The sequence below is a fragment of the Rhipicephalus microplus genome, chromosome 5 (genome assembly GCF_043290135.1).
Source record: "Rhipicephalus microplus isolate Deutch F79 chromosome 5, USDA_Rmic, whole genome shotgun sequence".
Taxonomy (NCBI): domain Eukaryota; kingdom Metazoa; phylum Arthropoda; class Arachnida; order Ixodida; family Ixodidae; genus Rhipicephalus; species Rhipicephalus microplus.
The window spans coordinates 212678014-212697780 of NC_134704.1; positions in this window are offsets into that span (position 1 = coordinate 212678014).

The window sequence follows — 19767 nt, forward strand, 5'->3', positions numbered from 1 at the left end:
GGGGATCGTCGGATTTCGCTGACGGCGCCTCGCGCCCCAGGCGAACGCTCACCTGTTGTTGCCCCGCTGCGTACGCACGGCCGAAGGGCGGTACGGTGTCCTAGTGCGTGGCCTCGCTACGCCGACCCGTCTCCCTCCGAAGCCAAAGCGAGCGCCTTTGCCCTCGCTCCAGCAACCGGGCCTTTGTTCCGGTGTCTCCATGGATCACCTTTACCGCGGAGACGTGCTCGTGGCACCCTGTGTAGTACTTTGTGCCAGTGGCGTGGATAAGCCTACTTGCTTTCCCGCCGCGCCTTTTTTTGCAACGGGCTGTACTGCGTTTGGTGTTGCCACAATAAAGTGTTGCGACTTGAGCAGTATCGTGTTCTCGCCACGGCGACGGTTAACGCGTGCCCTGCGGCTCGCTAAGACCGGACCCACGCTGGTGGCCGTACTCCTTCGGGATACGTGTACACCACAATATATATATATATATATATATATATATATATATATATATATTGCTACGGTATGAGTCAGGCTGTAGTATGTGTTGGGTAGGTAGAAGAGAAAAACGACGTTGTCTGGTGCGGCCTGAGGACTCCTTTTTTACCGCGACTGCCGAACTTCATTCTCCCTCTGTAAATAAATCCACCTATCCTTTAATTCAACAGTAACAGTTTTGTGGTGGAGGCTCTGGGTAATCAACCAAGCAACACGACGCTTCAAGCGCCTAATCTACGACGAATCCGCCGCCTTGCTGGACTGCCTCCGTTACCACTGGCAGTTGAGATGTCTCAGGGCGAAGAAGGAAACCGGATCCCCGCAGCTGCGGACCTTCTCCCAGTCCCAGCAGCACCGCTAGTGCCAGGGCCAGGTTCGCGTGCGGCTGGTCCCTGGTTGTGTCAGGATTTGATAGCGCCTCGCACATTCGGTGGCAAATCTGGCGAGAACGCGGACGCCTGGCTCACACACTACAAACGGGTGAGCAAATACTACCACTGGGACGTGGCGACCCAGCTGACCAATGTAGCATTTTTCTTAACGGACACAGCATTCTTGTGATACGATAACGACAAAAATGCCTTCACGTCATAGGATCGCTTCATTTTCGAAATAAGAGCGTGCTTCAGAGACTCCGTAGCTAAGAGAAAGCAAGCGGAACAAACGTTACTGCAGAGAACTCCGATCCCCGGAGAGACGTGCACGACCTATGTCGATCGCAATCTTGAAGCTCTGCAAGATTTTCAACCCTTTTATGTCAGAGGAAGACAAAGTTGGCCACCTGTTGAAGGGCATTGCTGAGGACGTGTATCAGTTCCTCATCAGCAAAGACAGCCTTGCTACGGTAACCGACGTCATAAGCCACTGTCACACATTCGAGACCCTAAAGAAGCGACGTATCACCCCCAAGTTCGGTCGCCCACTGAATGTAACCATTGTGGCAAGTGTTGACGAATACACGCTGCTCGATCTCACGTCGACAATACGCCAGATTGTTCCAGAAGAGCTCACTCGACACGCTTGCCCGACGCCATATGACGCTACACCCGTACCGCCTCCCTCTCGCCTTCCCGTGTCAATTGCCGCAGCAGGCATCAATGACTGCAACTACAGGCCACCCTCACCACCGAGGTCACAGCGCAGTAACTACCCGCTGCCGAGGTACGAAGACCGCTTCAGTTACCCCCATCAACAAGTCGACACCTATTATGACCCGAACGAAGATGTACCTGTACCACCACCACGTCATCGCAATGCCTTTCAGGAGTACAATGCATACCGCCAAGCCCTTGTGTGCTACCGTTGCGGAATTGCCGGGGATATAGCTCGGTTCGGTCGCTGACAGAGAGAGCCGACATCCCGATACCATTCCCCATCAGAGTTTCTGCAAGCGGGCACTGGTCACAACAACGGTCATTGAACCGCCTATTCCAGGAGTACCTCACGGCGGGAAAATCACCGTTGCAGTTCTCCTGCTTCTGACCGTAGTTTGACGCCTCCATCTGGCCGATTGCATCGTTCCCCTTCACCGGGATGACGTCTGTCATCACCGCCGCCGCCGGGAAACTAGCCAGCGCGATCGATGGAGGTGAGATCACACAACAGGATTTCCCTCAGATGCCTCCGCCAGTTATAATGTCCAAGAACAAGATACCTGCGGAAATAGATGGCTTTTGTACAAGTGGTTTGGTGGGCACTGGTGCTACGATATCAGTTATGAGTATTTCTTTTAAAGTCACATTGGCCACGAAGTTATGTTTTCTTGGGGCGAATAAACAAGGTTTTGTGGTGCTTGTGGGGAAGTACTTCATCCTATCGGACTTTGTGTCGTCAATGTTTTATTGGCAGGAAAGGTGTTTCCAACAGAGTTTCCTGTGCTGCAACGTTGTACCCACAATGTGACTCTCGGTCTTGACTTTCTCCGAAGATGTGGTGCTTTCGTCGACTGTGGAAGCGGTGAACTTTCCGTCAGCGGTGAAATTGTTCCTGCCCTCGTCGATGAGGCGCCGCAGGCCGCGAAGGACGCTCTGATTGTTTCCGATAAGCTGACAGTGCCGTTATGGTCAATGAGGTCTGTTGTGGTGTTTGCCCCCAGAATCTACCACATCTTTTGACGCCATCGTCGAACCTGCCGTCGTTCAATGTGCTAAAAAAGGCATACTCGTCTCTTCTTGTTTCGTATCTGTTGTTGAAGAAGCAACCTTTCTGTGGGCACTGAACTGTTCACCGATGCCGGTTGTGCTCCCTCGAGGAGTGAAGCTTGGCGTCTTCGAAGATTCTACTGTAGGTTCTGTAGTGGTCGTTAACAACGATGAAAGCGAGAAAGGTACAGTCTCTGGCAAGCGCAGTTGCTCTTACGAGTCGCAGATCCTAGGCATGATTAGCGCCACTTTGCGGTCACACGAGCAGCAGACGTTACGCCATCTGTTGAGGTGACATGCTTCTGTGTTTGACTTTTGCCAAGAGGAGAAGCAACTACCTTTACCATGTTCTGGCGCTCACCATACGATTGAAACCAGCACTGCCCATCCGATCTGACAAAAGCCTTATCGAGTGTCGTCATCAGAACAAAAAGTTATTGCCGACCAGGTTCAGAAAATGCTAAAGGAGGGTGTCATTGAAGAGTCGTGTAGCCCGTGGGCAGCACCAGTCATCTTGGTTAAGAAGAAAGATGGTGCCTGGTGGTTCTGCATTGATTACAGAAGACTCAAAGCCATGACCAAAAAAGATGTATATCCGCCGCCTTGGATTGACGATGTTATTGACTGCTTACATTCGGCTTCGTACTTTTCTTCAATAGACCTACAATCAGGATAATGGCAGATACCTATGCACCCTTCAGACAAGGAGGAGACCGCATTCGTGACGCCTGATGGACTGTACCAGTTCAATGTGATGCCGTTCGGGCTTTGCGACGCCCCCGACACTTTTGAAAGTTTATGGACTCTGTCCTTCGTGGTCTTAAATGGGAGGTGTGCTTATGCTACCTGGATGACGTCGTCAATTTTGGGCGTACCTTCGAAGAGCACAACGTCCGGTTAAGCCTTGTTTTAGACTGTGTTGGAAAGACTGGCTTGATTGTGAATTCTAAGAAGTGCCGGTTTTGTGAACGACAAGCTTTAGTCCTCAGTCACCTACTTGACAAAGATGGTGTCAGGCCAGATCCCCGCAAAATCGACGCAGTCAGCACATTCAAACCAACCCAGACACTGAAGGAACTTCACAGCTTCTTGGGCCTATGTTCCTACTTTCACTGCTTTGTGCCCCGATTCGCGGACGTAGTACGCCCACTGATGAGCTTGTTGCGAAAAGACAGCCCATTCAAATGGACACCTGATTGTGATGCCGCATTTTCTGAACTGAAACTTCTACTGACATCTGAGCCTATTCTTCGTCATTTCGATCCTTCGGCTCCTACAGAAGTGCACAGTGACGAAAATGAAATTGGCATCAGAGGTGTGCTTGTTCAGCGCCATGATAATGCAGAGCATATTGTTGCTTACACGAGTCGATCTCTAACCAAGGCTGAAATGAATTATACAGTGACAGAGCAAGAATGTTTAGTGGCTCTCTTCGCCATTCAGAAGTTTCGATGTTACCTCTACGGTCGTCCATTCATGATTGTGACAGACCATCATTCATTATGTTTGCTTGTTACCCTCCTAGACCCTTCTGGCCGCCTTGCTCGATGTGCCTTACGCCTTCAAGAATTTCACTTCAGCATTTCGTACAGAAGTGGACGACGTCATTCGGATGCTGATTGTGTTTCTCGCCTACCTATGACCACGACAGAGGACAGAGGAGATACCCTCGACATCTGTTTTGATGCAGTCTCTCACACGTTTCCTGACGCCAATACCTTCAAACGAGAACAACTGAATGATTTATCTTTATAGCCTTTGTTCGTTGACGCTTGTAATCTCAAGGGCAGTGGTCGCTTTCGCAATCGTGTTGAACTGTTGTGCAAAAGAAATTACTCAGCAACCGGCGCTTGCTATTTACTGGTTGTACCTCAAAGTCTTCGATGCGACGTTCTCCGTACTATGCACGATGATCCAACATCAGGACAACTTGGGTTCATTAGCACCCTGCATCGAGTGCAGCAGCGCTTTTTCTGGCCTCGAATGGGAGATTTTACGAAACAATACGTCTCGAGCTGCGAGAACTGCCAGCGTCACAAACGACCTACCAGTGCACCGCACGGCCTTCTTCACCCCGTAGAACCGCCTACTACGCCTTTCGAGCAAGTGGGCATCGACCGATTGGGCCCGTTTCCGTGATCTTCGAACAACAACCACTGCATAATAGTGTGCGTCGACCGCCTTGCCAGATACGCCGAAACTGCTGCGATACCATCTTCCACAGCTGATGACATCACTGTTTTTTTTGTTACGCTTCGTTGTTCTTCGCCATGGTCCACCTCAACTAATCATCAGTGACCGTGGTCGCCAATTCATCAGGAACGCTGTGGAGGAATTGCTTCGCCTCTGCACTTCACAGTTCAGACATTCGACACCATACCATCCCCAGACAAATGGTCTTGTAGAACGTACCAATCGAACTCTTACTAACATACTCGTTGTGTACGTCGCATCCAATCACAAAAACTGGGATGAGGTCTTACCATTTATTACTTACGCATACAATACAGCGAAGCACGTAACCACGGACTACACGTCCTTCTACCTGCTCTACGCTCGATCACCACGCAATTCCCTTCATACAATCCTCCCATTTAAGCTCCATACCGATGAGTCCGCGGCCGCAACGCTGTGCCGGGCTGAAGAAGCCCGGCAAATTGCTCGCTTGCACACACTGGCATCACAAGATCGCTCCAAACAACGGTACGATCAACGCCATGATGCCATTTCATTCCGCAAGGGCTAATTCGTGTGGTTGTCGACCCCCCAACAAAAACCTAGTTTATGTCAGAAGTTTTTACCGCAGTACACAGGCCCCTACAAAATTGTAGATCGCTTGACTGACTTCACGTACATTTTGCACGCTTGACGACACCTTCTCGTCGGTCAAATCGAACGCAGTTGGTGCACGTGCCTCGCCTCAAGAAGTTTCATTCCTCCAGTGACTTAAACTTGCCCAGCGGGATTCGTCTGTGAACCGCGGATTGCTACGGTATGAGCCAGGCTGTAGCATGTGCCGGGTAGGTAGAAGAGAAAGACGACGTTGTCTGGTGCAGCCTGAGGACTCCGTCTTTACCGTGACTGCCGAACTTCATCCTCACCTTGTAAATAAATCAGCCTATCCTTTAATTTAACCGTAACAATATTATGCCATAAAGGCGAGTCTTTGTCGCAATAAAAAAAAGAAAGTGCTCAAGTCAAATTTGTTGAAAACGAAGGAGAGAGTCACGCAGTGCTCATGCCTCTAATAATTTTTGAGTACAATAGAGTGGCATTCATAGTGAGTTGGGACAGCACCTCTTCTATTTTTACTTAGTCAGCCAAATGCGCATGATCCAGCCATGCACCATCCACTCTTCTAGCTCTTTCCTGCCCGTCGCCTAGCCTTCGCGTGTGTTTTGTGGATGTTGGGGAGAAGACCCATCATGTAGTGCCTCATGATAAAAATCGTATGAAGTATTGTTTCGTTCAGTTGTGTACAGATTCATGCGGTGGCATCTTGCATTCTTCGTGTCGAAAAAATTGGCGGTTATGCTGGCTCTTTAAAAGATACTGTCTGGCGCTATGCGGGCAAACAAATCAGCCCTAAGTCTACCTCTATCAAAACATCTCAATCTTCCCGACTATGCATTCGACGAACTATCAGTAACGCTCTTAGAGACGGGATTTAAATCAAATCGCGAACGTGAACAACGAGAGTCATACCTTATCCACCGATTTAACACCCTCGATAGAGGAATAAATGAGAATCCTGGTACACTTGCAGTAATAAAGCATTAGAAATCAATAGCGGCAATAATGAAAATAGTAACGGAGTTCACGACACTGCAGCTGCGAAGGGCACTGGACAACCCAAAACAATTCCAAGTGTAACTACTCTTCCTAAGTGCAACTGTCGTCTGTTTTCTGTTTTATTTTACTACCCAATCAATTGTGCCTTGCATGACATGCCCAACAGCACAGCCGGGAGGCCCCCACTACACGCGTAATCCAGAAGCGGGCTAGAAATTCGCATTGCGCCCGCTTACCAACCTCTGCTGCAATACGGGGCACCCCTCTTTTTACGACGAAATGTTGACAGGGCGCCCAGTAGTTGAAGGCTCAAAACTTCTTAAAATGCCCGCTTACCAGCCTCTGCCACAATACGCGGCACCCCTCTTTCTATGACGAAATTTTGATGGGACTCCGAGTAGTTAAAGGCTTAGAACTTCCTAAAAAAGCTCTTGTTTGCCCCACACCGAACCACCAGTGCCAGGAGGCCCCGTCTGGTCGAGAGGAATGCGTTAGTGAAAGGAAGCATACACAGACCGCTGACATCAGAAAGGTGAAGGGGAGAAGGGGGAGAGAGATGAAGGGGGAAGTGGAAGGAAGAGTGGAAGGGGGGCGCCCGAGGGGAGTCCACCGTATAATATTTTTCTCTTCTTTTCCTCTTTTTCTTCTTTTTCTTTTCTTTTTTTCCTTTTTTCTTTTTCCTTTTTTTTCTTCTCTGTCTTTTTTCCTCTTTCCTTGCCCTCTGATTTGAGATTGTATAAAGCTGAGCACCAACAAACTGTACCTTTAATCCTGATGAAGGCCAGACTCTCGGCCGAAACGTCGAAATAAACCACGTTGTGACCGGGAGGATCTACTGGACTATATATATATATATATATATATATATATATATATATATATATATATATATTGTGGTGAAGCCTTCGAACAGTGGGTCGTCCTCTCCAGCGCCTTCTAGTGGGTTGCCCTTTTTAGCAAGAAGAAGAGCAGCTCGTGCAGAGGGTCGCTACCCGCATTGACTGTCGCTGTCAAGCATCGTCGACAAGTGTCCGCCAATAAACGTCTCAACAATTTGGTGGAGAGTGCTGTGCCCTTCTAACACCTTCGGTTAGCATTTGATGCCCCTGGAGCTTCGATCCCGCACCGTGCCTTCTACCATGCACCAAGACGCCGCACAGCAAACGCTTCCTCCTGCGCCGACGCCATGTTCCGGTGTTCCCCGCATCCGCGACCCTCCTGTCTTCACCGGCGCGGATGGCACCGACGTCGAGGACTGGCTTGCTATGTACGAACGCGTCAGCGTCCCCAATCATTGGGACGAGGCAGGTAAACTCGGCAACCTGGTTTTCTACCTCGCGGGTGTGGCCGACATGTGGTACAACAACCACGCATCCGATTTCCCCACTTGGTCCGCTTTTAAAACCGCCGTCGTCGACGTGTTCGGCCGTCCTGCCGTTCGTAAGCTTCAAGCCGAACAGCGGTTACGTGAACGAGCACAGCAGACCGGTGAGTCCTTCACAAGCTACATAGAGGACATCCTTGACTTGTGCAAGAAAGTGGACGCGAGCATGTCAGAGGCCGACAGAATTACCCATGTTGTAAAAGGCAACGCCGACGATGCCTTCACCATGCTCCTGGCCAAGAACCCTCACACTGTGGCAGAGATCATTACACTATGCCAAAGTTACGAGGAGCTGCGACGGCAGCGCTCGATGACCCGTCGACCACCCTCACGTGACGCTGATCTCTCGGCCTTGTCAACACTTCCGGACCACACCGCCTTGCTTGCTGAAATCAAGTCATTCGTGCGTGAGGAAGTTGCCCGCCAGGTCTCTTTACTGGCCTTTGCTTCCCCGCAACGTGCTGAACAGTCGTCAAGCACACTTCTGCCTCCCCTCCGCCGAGCCATTCAGCAGGAAATCGCGGAGGTCGTTCCAGAATATCACCAGCCGCCTCCAGTATCTACACCACTCAGTTACGCCCAAGTTGTCGCCAGGCCACCCCCACCGATTCCTGTGACTGGCCCTCTTGGTTACACCGATACCATCGCCAGACCCCAGGCCTTCGGAGAAACTGTGCCACCTACATATACCGACGTCATCCACGTGCCCCGTGTGCCGCCCACTATGCAGTTATATCAGCAGCCGGCTCGCCCATCGCGTTCTTCGACATGGATGGGACCCGCGAACCGATGGCGCGCTGCGTACAATCGCCCCATCTGCTTTGCTAGTGGTTGCGTCGGTCACGTAGCACGCTACTGCAATCGTGTGCAGCGACCGCAGGTCGCCTCCAGTTTTCCCAGCCAATCAAGCCGCTTTTATGACCAACCGACACCTACGTCACCGTCGTCCCGCCCGGCTCCATCTACCCGCCGCTCACATTCTCCGCGACGTCGCTCACTGTCGCCGATGCGGCCACGTCCACTAGAGGGTGACCAGGAAAACTAGTCGTTGCAGTCCACGAGGCAAGGGCTGCGACGCTGTCGAACTGCAGAAGCCCTCAGGAAAGACCATCGAACGTGATAGACGTGCTTGTGGATGGTGTTCGTGCATCTGCCCTTGTAGATACTGGAGCCGCCGTATCCGTGATGGACGCAAAGCTTAGCCGATTACTGCGCAAAGTGACCACGCCACTTTCCGGGCTCTCCCTCCGTACAGCCAGCGCCCAAAGCATTCACCCTACAGCGATGTGTACAGCCCGCCTCATGATTCAGGACGTGATGTATGCCGTCGAATTCATCATAATTCCTTCATGCTCTCACGACGTCATCCTAGGATGGGATTTTCTCTCCCGCCGCGACGCCGTCATTCATTGCGCACCAGCAGAAATAGATCTGACACCATTCTCTTCTTTGACGCCGGCCGACAGTCCATCTACTGCAAGCAAGTTACTCGTCAGGGACGACACGCAAGTGCCTGCAAACTCGTCCGCGGCGGTGTCGGTCTACTGTGCAAGTCTTTCAGACACCGCTGCACTCCTCTCACCATCTCACCGTGTTTTCACCAGAAAAGGTTTGCTGGTTCCTTTCGCGACCGTGCAAGTAACTCGCGGCAGCACCACTATTTTTGTTCTGAACTCATCCCCGTACAGTGTTACGTTGGTGCGAGGGGAATGTCTCGGCAGCGTGGAACCCATCGAAGACGCACAAGTCATGGATCAACCTGATGACACGCACTGCCGAAGTTCCAATACGCTTAGTGCTGTTTCTACATCTGTTTCATCATCCGCTGATGTATTTGGTCCTTCCATTGCCGACAACCTTACGCCGGTACAGCGCTCCCAGCTTCTGACCCTGTTGGAAGAATTCCGCTCTTCTTTCGATGTATCTCAACCTTCTCTCGGCCGCACATTCACTGTTACGCATCGCATTGACACAGGCGCACAACCACCACTACGGCAACGTCCATATCCCGTATCTCCCACAGAACGCCGTGTAATCAACGAGCAAGTGGACGACATGCTACGCCGCGATGTTATTCGACCTTCTAACAGCCCCTGGGCGTCTCCTGTCGTTCTCGTCGCGAAGAAGGATGGTTCTGTGCGGTTCTGTGTGGACTACCGACGTCTCAACAAGATCACTCGTAAGGACGTGTACCCACTACCGCGTGTGGATGACGCGATTGACAGCCTGCAAGGAGCCGAATTCTTTTCATCTCTAGATTTGCGCTCAGGGTACTAGCAAGTACCTATGGCTGAGGACGCTCGACCGAAGACCGCTTTCGTCACTCTCGACGGCTTGTACGAATTCAACGTCATGCCGTTTGGGCTGTGCAATGCGCCTGCCACCTTTGAGCGCATGATGGATACCGTTCTGCGTGACCTGAAATGGCACACGTGCCTGTGCTACCTCGATGACGTCGTCGTTTTCGCTCCGGACTTCTCCACGCACCTTCAACGCCTGCGGCATGTTTTAACGCGTCTGAGTGACGCCCGTCTGCAACTAAACCTAAAGAAGTGCCGATTTGCAGCTCGGCAGTTGACAATACTCGGCTACGTCGTGTCCAAGGACGGAATTCTCCCCGATCCAGCCAAGCTTGGGGCCGTGACCGAGTTCCCCAAGCCGACATCCGTCAAGGAACTGCGCAGTTTCATAGGACTGTGTTCCTACTTTCGGCGCTTCATCCGAAACTTCGCGTCTATCGTATCGCCGCTGACAAAGCTCCTCGGTAGTAACGGGCCTCTCCATTCGTGGTCATCACAGTGTGACGACGCATTCACAACGCTCCGTCGTTTACTGACGTCGCCTCCCATACTCCGCCACTACGACCCTACTGCCCCTACAGAGGTACACACGGACGCCAGTGGTGTCGGTCTCGGCGCTGTCCTTGCGCAGTGCAAACCAGGGTTCCCGAAATATGTCGTGGCGTATGCAAGCCGTACGCTTACAAAAGCCGAGACTAATTACACCGTCACTGAGAAAGAATGTCTGGCAATCGTCTGGGCCCTTACCAAGTTCCGACCTTATTTATATGGTCGCCCATTTGATGTAGTCACCGACCATCACGCACTATGCTGGTTGTCATCATTGAAAGATCCCTCAGGCCGTCTCGCCCGGTGGGCACTTCGCCTGCAAGATTACGACATCCGCGTGCTGTACCGCAACGGAAGGCAACATGCTGACGCCGACGCCCTGTCGCGCTCTTCCTTGCCTGACGACAATGCCCACGACTCAGCGTCTCACCTTGCCGTTTCTTCCATTAGCATTCATGCCGTTGCTACTGAACAGCGCAAGGATCAATGGATTGCCTCACTGATATACTTGCTGACTGATCCATCCACTACATCCACTCGCGCGTTGCGTCGTCAAGCCCACCATTTCGCCGTTCGCGACGACCTTCTCCACCGACGCAATTACAGTGGTGACGGCTGCCAGTGGCTACTAGTCATACCCCGCAGTCTGCGCACTGACATATGCGAATTCTTTCATACTGATCCGCAATGTGCGCACTCCGGCGTATCGAAGACTTACCAGCGCATTCGCCAACGGTACTTTTGGCGCGGCATGTACCGCTATGTGCAGAAATTCGTTCGCTGCTGCATAGAATGTCAACGCCGCAAAACTTCAACGCACCTGTCGCCGGTAGGTCTGCAACCTCTACCTTGCCCTGTCAGGCCGTTTGGGCGCGTTGGCATCGATTTGTATGGGCCACTTCCACTAACGTCGGCCGGTAACCGCTGGGCCATTGTTGCTGTGGACCACCTCACGCGATACGCCGAAACTGCCGTTCTCCCCGCGGCTACAGCGAGCGATGTGGCCTCCTTCCTGCTCCAACGATTCATGCTGCGACACGGTCCACCTCAGGAACTGCTCAGTGGTCGAGGCCGCGTCTTCCTGTCTGAAGTCGTCGAAGCCATTCTCAAAGAGTGCAACGTTGTTCACCGCAAAACTGCCGCTTACCACCCGCAGACGAATGGCCTCACTGAACGCTTCAACCGTACGCTCGGCGACATGCTCTCCAAGTACGTCGCCGCCGATCACACAAATTGGGATTCCATTCTACCCTTTATCACCTACGCATATAACACCGCCCCTCAGAGCACTACTGGCTTTTCACCGTTCTTTTTATTATATGGAAGGCACCCGTCGCACACCATCGACACTATACTTCCGTACAAGCCAGATCTGTCAGAGTGGGCGCCTCTTTCTGCTACAGCCAAGCTTGCTGAAGAGTGTCGAGAGCTTGCAAGGACCTTTACAGCGCATGATCAAGAGCGGCAAAAAGGCATTCACGCTGACACCAGCACTACTGCGCCCATGTTCCTCCCTGGAGCGCTCGTCTGGCTCTCGATCCCTACCTCTTCAACTGGCCTATCTTCAAAACTATTGCCCAAATACGAAGGCCCCTACCGTGTCATCGAACGCACTTCCCCTGTAAATTACTTGATCGAACCCATCGAACCATCTTCGGACATGCGCCGTCGAGGGCGCGACATTGTCAACGTGGAGCGCCTCAAAGCCTACCACGACCCGCTCATAGTAACCAGCTGCTAGGTCGCCAGGCGGCTCCCTCTTCGTACCCGGGGTAGTTGTGGTGAAGCCTTCGAACAGTGGGTCGTCCTCTCCAGCGCCTTCTAGTGGGTTGCCCTTTTTAGCAAGAAGAAGAGCAGCTCGTGCACAGGGTCGCTACCCGCATTGACTGTCGCTGTCAAGCATCGTCGACAAGTGTCCGCCAATAAACGTCTCAACAATATATATATATATATATATATATATATATATATATATATATATATATATATATATATATATATATATATATGTGTGTGTGTGTGATGCTACGATGACTGAGAGACGTGGCCTGGCTCATACGCCATGTTTATTCTGTTCTGCACTTCTTCCTCCTCAGCATCTACCAACCATCACTTCATACGTCACACGATTCCCCCTCCCCCCGAAAGAATGCGCGAGCTACAATCTAGAAGGCATGAACAAATGGAGTCTTATAATAAAAAATAATGCCAGAAAATGCAGTAGTTCCATGCCACACGGCGGTTCCATGCACTTGCACAAAATGTTCACAGGAAAGGCAGTCCGGTGGTATCTAGGAGACCTCAGGTGGGCGAGGTTGGCTGTTGCGTTCTGGTGAGCATAACCATGCCTTCAGCGTTAAAAATAATGATGGCACAACCTGGTTAGTATTGAGGAACGAACAAGGTTGGGAGTCCTTGTAGTGTTGCAAGGTCGGATGTCTCATGCGTTGGATTCTGAGTCGTGGCTGCGACAGACGCTTTGCTTCTAAAATGTGTGCTTCTTGACAGACTGTGATGGAGTGCCTGAGTGCTTGCGGTTTGCAAGCAGTGCTTCCGCGTCTTTCTCGGCGCTTCCTGTGGTGTTGCAGTCGGCGGAATAGCAGGCGCTGGGAGCGTTTCTGGCGACTTTTCTTTGTCCGAAAGTGTATGACGTCTTGTTGGTTTGGAGATCTTATTTTTCGATCTTCTTCAACTGGTGAACGCGCTTCCATTGAATTTGGCATTCGCCGATGCCCTCGTTGCAGTCTCTCTAGTTGTTTTCTGAGTTTGTGAACTTCGTTTTGCTTGCTTTGCTGGTGGTGCTCAGGAGATGGCTGTAGTGGCACCCGTTCCGGAACGGGGAATTCATTTCGTTCGGTGTTTGACGCGTCCTGTCGACAGCTGATGAATGGTGAACTGGTGTCTTGCTTGTTGGGTATAGTTGGCAATGCGTCATCACTGCTAGCATGCTCTTCGGAGGCTTCGTTGACGGGGTTCATTGAGGGCGCTTTCGAAAGACAACTGTGTACGAGGTTTGATGTATCATGCACTTCTGAATTTGTTCGATTCATGAATTGGTGAGCTCTGCATGTGGGCACCACAGGTGACATGGCACTACTAGGTTTGAACTGCAGATTTTGGCAATTCTGCGGTGCCGTAGAAATGACAGGAAGCTCTTCAGGGGCTTCTTTTTCGCTGTTCACTGCGAGCGGTCCTTGCGCCTGGTAGCGTGCGACGTTCGATGCATCTGAGCGTTCTCTTTTGTTTGGACTGTCGAGGGTGTGTGCACCGGAAGGTGATGCATGAGCCCGTGCGAAAGGAGCATGGCTCGACTGGGTATTTTCTCGGTGGGTGAACTCGTCTATCGTGAATATGGTTTCCTTATGAGGCAAATGGTGAGCGTCAGGAGCGCTTGAAGAGCCGCGTGATGGAAAACCGCGTGGTGGACCGCGTATGCGAGACGAAAAATTAAGAGCATCAGGTCGGTGGGCAACGTCTCGCGTCATGGGCTGGAGTGAGGACTTTCGAAATGCCGGCTTTCGTGCAGAAGGGAGGCGTGCTTGATGGTTAGGTTTTTCCCAAAACACGCATGGTCTCCTGAAAGTAAACTCATGTGCCACTTCGTCTTGTGGCACTTGTCGATTCGCGCTGGACTTTCGAAGGCTTGAGGACTGCTTAGGAAATTGACGATAGTGTGCAGTTGTCTCTAGATGGTTGGCAATGAGTAAGTCTTGGTCATAGTCAATAAAACGGGTAATCATCTCCTCTTTGATTTTTTGCCATGACTCGTCATTCTCGAATATGTGAATTAGGTAAAATTTAAATGCCTCACCGGTGACGTAGTCGCTGAAGTTCGTAACCATCTCCCGTTCCGACCAAGATGCAGCGGTTGCGTGGTGCTCGAACAGGTCGAACCAGTCCTGTACAGGTCCATCGTCCGCTGCTCCGGTGTACTTGGGGATGGGAAGGTCGTCTGATGGTGCTGTCATAATGCTGGTCTTGGTGTAGTGTTGCGATGTACTTTCGTGGTCCACGTTCGGTCACTGCGTCTTGCTGAGACGTTCGGAGATGGTGGCTGGTTGATGAAGTGGCCGCCAGGTCTTCATCCTGTCGACTCGTGTGATGCTACGATGACTGAGAGACGTGGCCTGGCTCATACGCCATGTTTATTCTGTTCTGCACTTCTTCTTCCTCAGCATCTACCAACCATCACTTCATACGTCACATATATATATATATATATATATATATATATATATATATATATATATATATATATATATATATATATATATATATATATATATATATATATATATATAATGTCTGCATGGTATTCCAGAAGCAAGTTCTTTATCACTGCAGACCCCTCAAAGGCCTTCTAGGGCGAAGCGCGAGACCATGCTCTATTATATGACGGTACCCATAACGAAAGGGAAGGCAGATGAAACAACCAGGTAGCTCGTGATGTTCTCTGTAAACCGCATAACTCTGCTAGCCTGTTTCTCATACCCTAAATATTGCTTTTGTCCATAATAAAATTTCCTGCAGCAAGTTTACTTCCTGTGGACGAGTATGTACAATGGACTGTTTAAAAACCTCACAAGGTGTGAGCATTTCCGGAAAATAGTAAGGAACTCAATTATATTACACCAACCCTCCCCCCCCCCTCAAGCCTGTATATTAGGCTAGAAGAAAAGCGCAGCGAAGCAACAAGAAACAAACGACGTGTTTTCTGGTCAGGTTTTATTGCAAACAGCATCCAAATAGCCTCTGGTTTTAATTTCTCCAAACCATCCTGCCTACTTTGTTGGAAGCTTGTGTCCTCACAGTGGGCATACAATAAAGCAACAGGGCGAAAAGTCATACACGGTGCAGACCACATATACATAGTTGATATACATTTTCTCTAGATGCACTAAATAACTAAGTTCACGATATCAAATTATCTTTGTGGCTGGTTGTGAAAGAAAAAGACAACAAAAATAATGATGCAGCACCAATCTCCCAAAGGGAATATTTGAGTTATCGGCTAACAACCGACTTGCTTAGTGCAAACATACTGCACCATTTAGGACCGACAGACAGACAGAAGCACGGATGGACACGAACACTAAATCTGGTGCATTCCTATTATTAAAGCGACATCCTGTTCACCATTGTTGAGTGAGTTTCGGTGTGGTTCCGCGTGTCATCGAAGGCAAGAACGAACACCCCATGGCAAGCAGCACAAAATTTAGTTGTGTTGCAACTGTGCAAGACTACAAGAGTTCCTCGGTTGTCTGTCTACTTCTCTAAATGACGTTCTTCAGCGACCGAGGTGAAAGTGCAGGAACACCAACATCTGCCAGAAAAATGAAGACACGAACGCGAGCGTCTTTGGGTGGTTGACGTGCCTGGCATTTCCAGTGACGAATCCGGTGAAGGCTTCGGAAACCGATGAAACGCAGATAGTGAATGCATGCAGGGCTACACGTTTGACTAGTCATATCATTCGATTGATGAACTGCGCTTCGACTACGAGGATAAACAATCATTCTCAAGTTAACCAGTTTTCGCTCGCATAACACGGCGGGGCCAAACGAAGCCGGATTCATTTTTTTGACGTGTTTACTTTGCCCAAACTGCTTTCCGTCGCATGACTGAGTCTGCCATTTCACGAAATGTGCAGCGATATACTCAACCCACTCGCAATACGACGGGTACACACACCTCACTATCACGGGGAGAAGTAGTTGGCTCCAAGCAATCTAGCCTCGCTTGTGTAATACAGCGCTTCCATTGGCTCGAACGAGTCGGGAAGCGGGACAGTCTCCAGATGGTTTTGCCTTGCGGCACGCAGCACCTTTGATTTACACTCCGAAATTCTTGTTGGTTGAGCATGGCGTCGTAGCGGAAGCTAGGTCTATGGTGTAGTCAAACGCAGCTCATACCGCAGCTTGCATACCCGTGTCAAGATGCGGCTGCTGCAGTGCGGCGGAGCAGAAACGCCTGGCCGCGAGAACCAACATGGCGCTTGTTGCCATAGAAACCGGGACTGGCAACATTTTGTTTTAGGGGGTGACGGCAAGTGGTTGGTCCAAGTATAGTGCCTGGAATATACTTATTACTAGTGTGCCGATCACGGACTTCGCGGTGGCACGGACAATGATGCCTTCCACCGGCGTCCACCAGACGGCGATAGCTGCAGAGACCATGCTATGGCGAGTCAATGGCCGAGCGGCCCAAGCTGGAGCCCGAGCGGAGTGGTGTCAGCGGCGTCTCTAGCACGGCCGCTCCAGCTGTGTCTCTACCAAAGCTCCAGCCATAGCCTCCTCTATAACTTTGTGCCCGAGCGGTCGGTCCCTCAGCGCCGTCCCCCGAGCTATTATGGGATGCGAGCGCTCCTGGCGGAGCGCCGAGGCGCAAAACGAGAGAATGGATGGCAGCTATGGAGAAAAAACCGGCTTTGAGTAACTACCGAAAGGGCAAAAATGAAATAAGGAGGGAGGCATTTTACGATAATTCAAGGGGAAGCGCTTTACTGTTTGAAGCGAGATCGGGTTGCCTTAGAACGCGTAGTTATAAAGCAAGATTCAGTAAAGAAGAAGAACAATGCACATGCTGCGGGAAAGATAAGGAAACGGCGGAGCATGTTCTGATTGAATGTGGAGATATCCACCCAGGTGTACTCCTGTATCCGTCAACTGAGCTCGTAATGGTTCTAAATTCTCTAAAGAATTACGCGGAAGTTTTCCTCGCAAGAGCGAGAAAGATGAATCAGCCACTGAAGGCTGCCGTTGACAACGCCGCGCAAATACTACAGAAACGTGACAAACTGAAGTGCTCGACCCCGGGACATCTTAAAAAACTTTTGGAGGTTGTGCTCGTGAAGTTTCTCCGCCCACTTTTTCTGAACTTCGCGACGAGTGTGACTGACAAACACGACTTGGCAAAAGATTTTCATGTCAAACCATTGTCTCGAAAAGTGCTCAAGCTTTGAGCGCGAAATCAAATAACAAAGCTCACATTGCATTCTGCATACAGTGCTTGTGTTAAAAATTTGGTGTGTGCGCACTTCTTAACGTATACGCATAATCCAATGCAATGTAGACGGTTTCTAGACCGTCATAAACGCAAGCGTGCATAGGCCGCGTCGTCTGCTGTTATTATGGGATCTGTGCGGCATCTGGCGGCGAGCGCCAAAACTATAAGGGACGGATGGCGCGTATGTATTTAGCGCTAATGCGCGGGCACAAAAAAATATAGGAGGCTATGCTCCAGCCAACGCGTGCGTGCGACATGCGCCGATGGACTCTCCCAGCACACTTAGAACTGCAGAACGCTGGTTGGTAGGCGATACGTAATCAAAGAATATTTTTGTTGCACTTACAAACGTACGTACGCCCCGTTATCATTAATATGGTACACGACACCGAGATTTTGATAAAAAATACCAATGAATATATGAATACGCATAGTTTCCGAGGAAACGGGAAAACTCTTATAAAATTTTATGAAATTCAACAATTTAACTCGAGGCATTTGGTTTAATTTTCTCTTTGGTTCAATGAGGCATTTGGTTTAATTATGCCACAACATTTGTTATAGGGCAATTTTTCTTTTGCTGAGAGGTATGATGACTTTGTCGCGTGAGCTTTAATGCTCCAATGACATTGACGCTAGCTTAACTCATTTAACGCAAATAATTTATTTTCATAACTAATATGCTCTGAGTGCTGCAGCACATATCGAATTTTCTTCATGTTTGAGGACTTCGGACGCATTGATTGAAGCACCCGGTACAGATGAAGCCAATCTCGACTGGCGCGAGAAAAAAATTAAGATTAACGAAACAGCAATAAAGAGCTCATTAAGTAGATATGCTGGTGTCGGCGACGCCGTTTTAAACGAGAAATCATCTTGGCCGTGAAAAGAAATCGAGAGAGTTGCAAATAAAATCAAGGATACAAAATTTTTGTTTGACCTTTTCACGGGCAATTCCACTGATGACACCATCGGCTGTAATTTTGAAAGAACGCAAGGAGCGCTAAATGTAGCAACCTCTAAAATGTTTCTCACTAACGAGAGCCACCGCAGTTAGTGTTGGGTTCTTTCGCTTTATGCTTTTAACCTACTTCACTCCGCGTTCTGAGTCTACAGGGGCGCTGAATAATAAGATCTGCTCATTGTTGGAGCAGGATCCACTCAAACAATATAAAAAATTAAGCGCTCTCCTTACGCTTTATTTTCTGCGATGACATCACGATTTCGTGAAGATACAGAAGCATGAACAACGCGCACAGAAAAGAAACATGGCAAAGACAGGCGGAGGCATGCGCTATGTGCGCAACAGCAGAATTGCCCCTCAACTAAACCGCAACCGACTGAAGTTACGAACGCACATCCGAAGTGCATTCAAAGCGCAAGCGACGCGCATGCAACGCGCGTGGGACGCGCGCTCCTACACGGTGCACCCCGCCGCTCGGATAGCACGGTCCTGCAGAGGCTGTCTGGTGGCCTCTGCAGGAAGGCATCATCGGGAGTGCCAGCGTCTCCCATTGAAAACGCTCGGCAGTTGGCACACACATACATTCTAGGCACTGTAGTCCAAGGCTCACACCACCCTAAAACGTGGAGAAGCGTGCACATGAAGGCTATCTAGCAGGCGCGCGCCGCTTTGCGTTGCTTCGACGCATGCGCGTTTCAGCGCATCCAGATACTTTCGTTACGAAAAGAGGGAGACACAGGGTTGTCTGGGTAACACATCGGCGCAAAATGCAGCATGTCGCATTTCGCGCCAGTTGTCGTCGGGCCACGCCCACAAACACTGGTCGCGCCTGGCGTTGGACCAGAAGTGCTCGCGTTTTGCTAACGTTGCGTCGCTGTGCCCAGCGTGCATGCGCGTCAACGCTACATTGGAGTATATTGGGCCCTTCATAATGTGCGCGCGCCCGTTTTTTAGCTGCCTATATACCAAATTTGGTGTTACGTGACGTCAATGGATGACGAAAGTGTACGACTGGTGCAAACATGATAATCCTTACATGCATGTCATGAAAGAATGTGAGAACATACCACGCTCATAGCGTGCTCGCGGTCATTTTGATGGCTCCACATATACTAAATTTGGTATCACGTGACGTGAATAGATGATGAA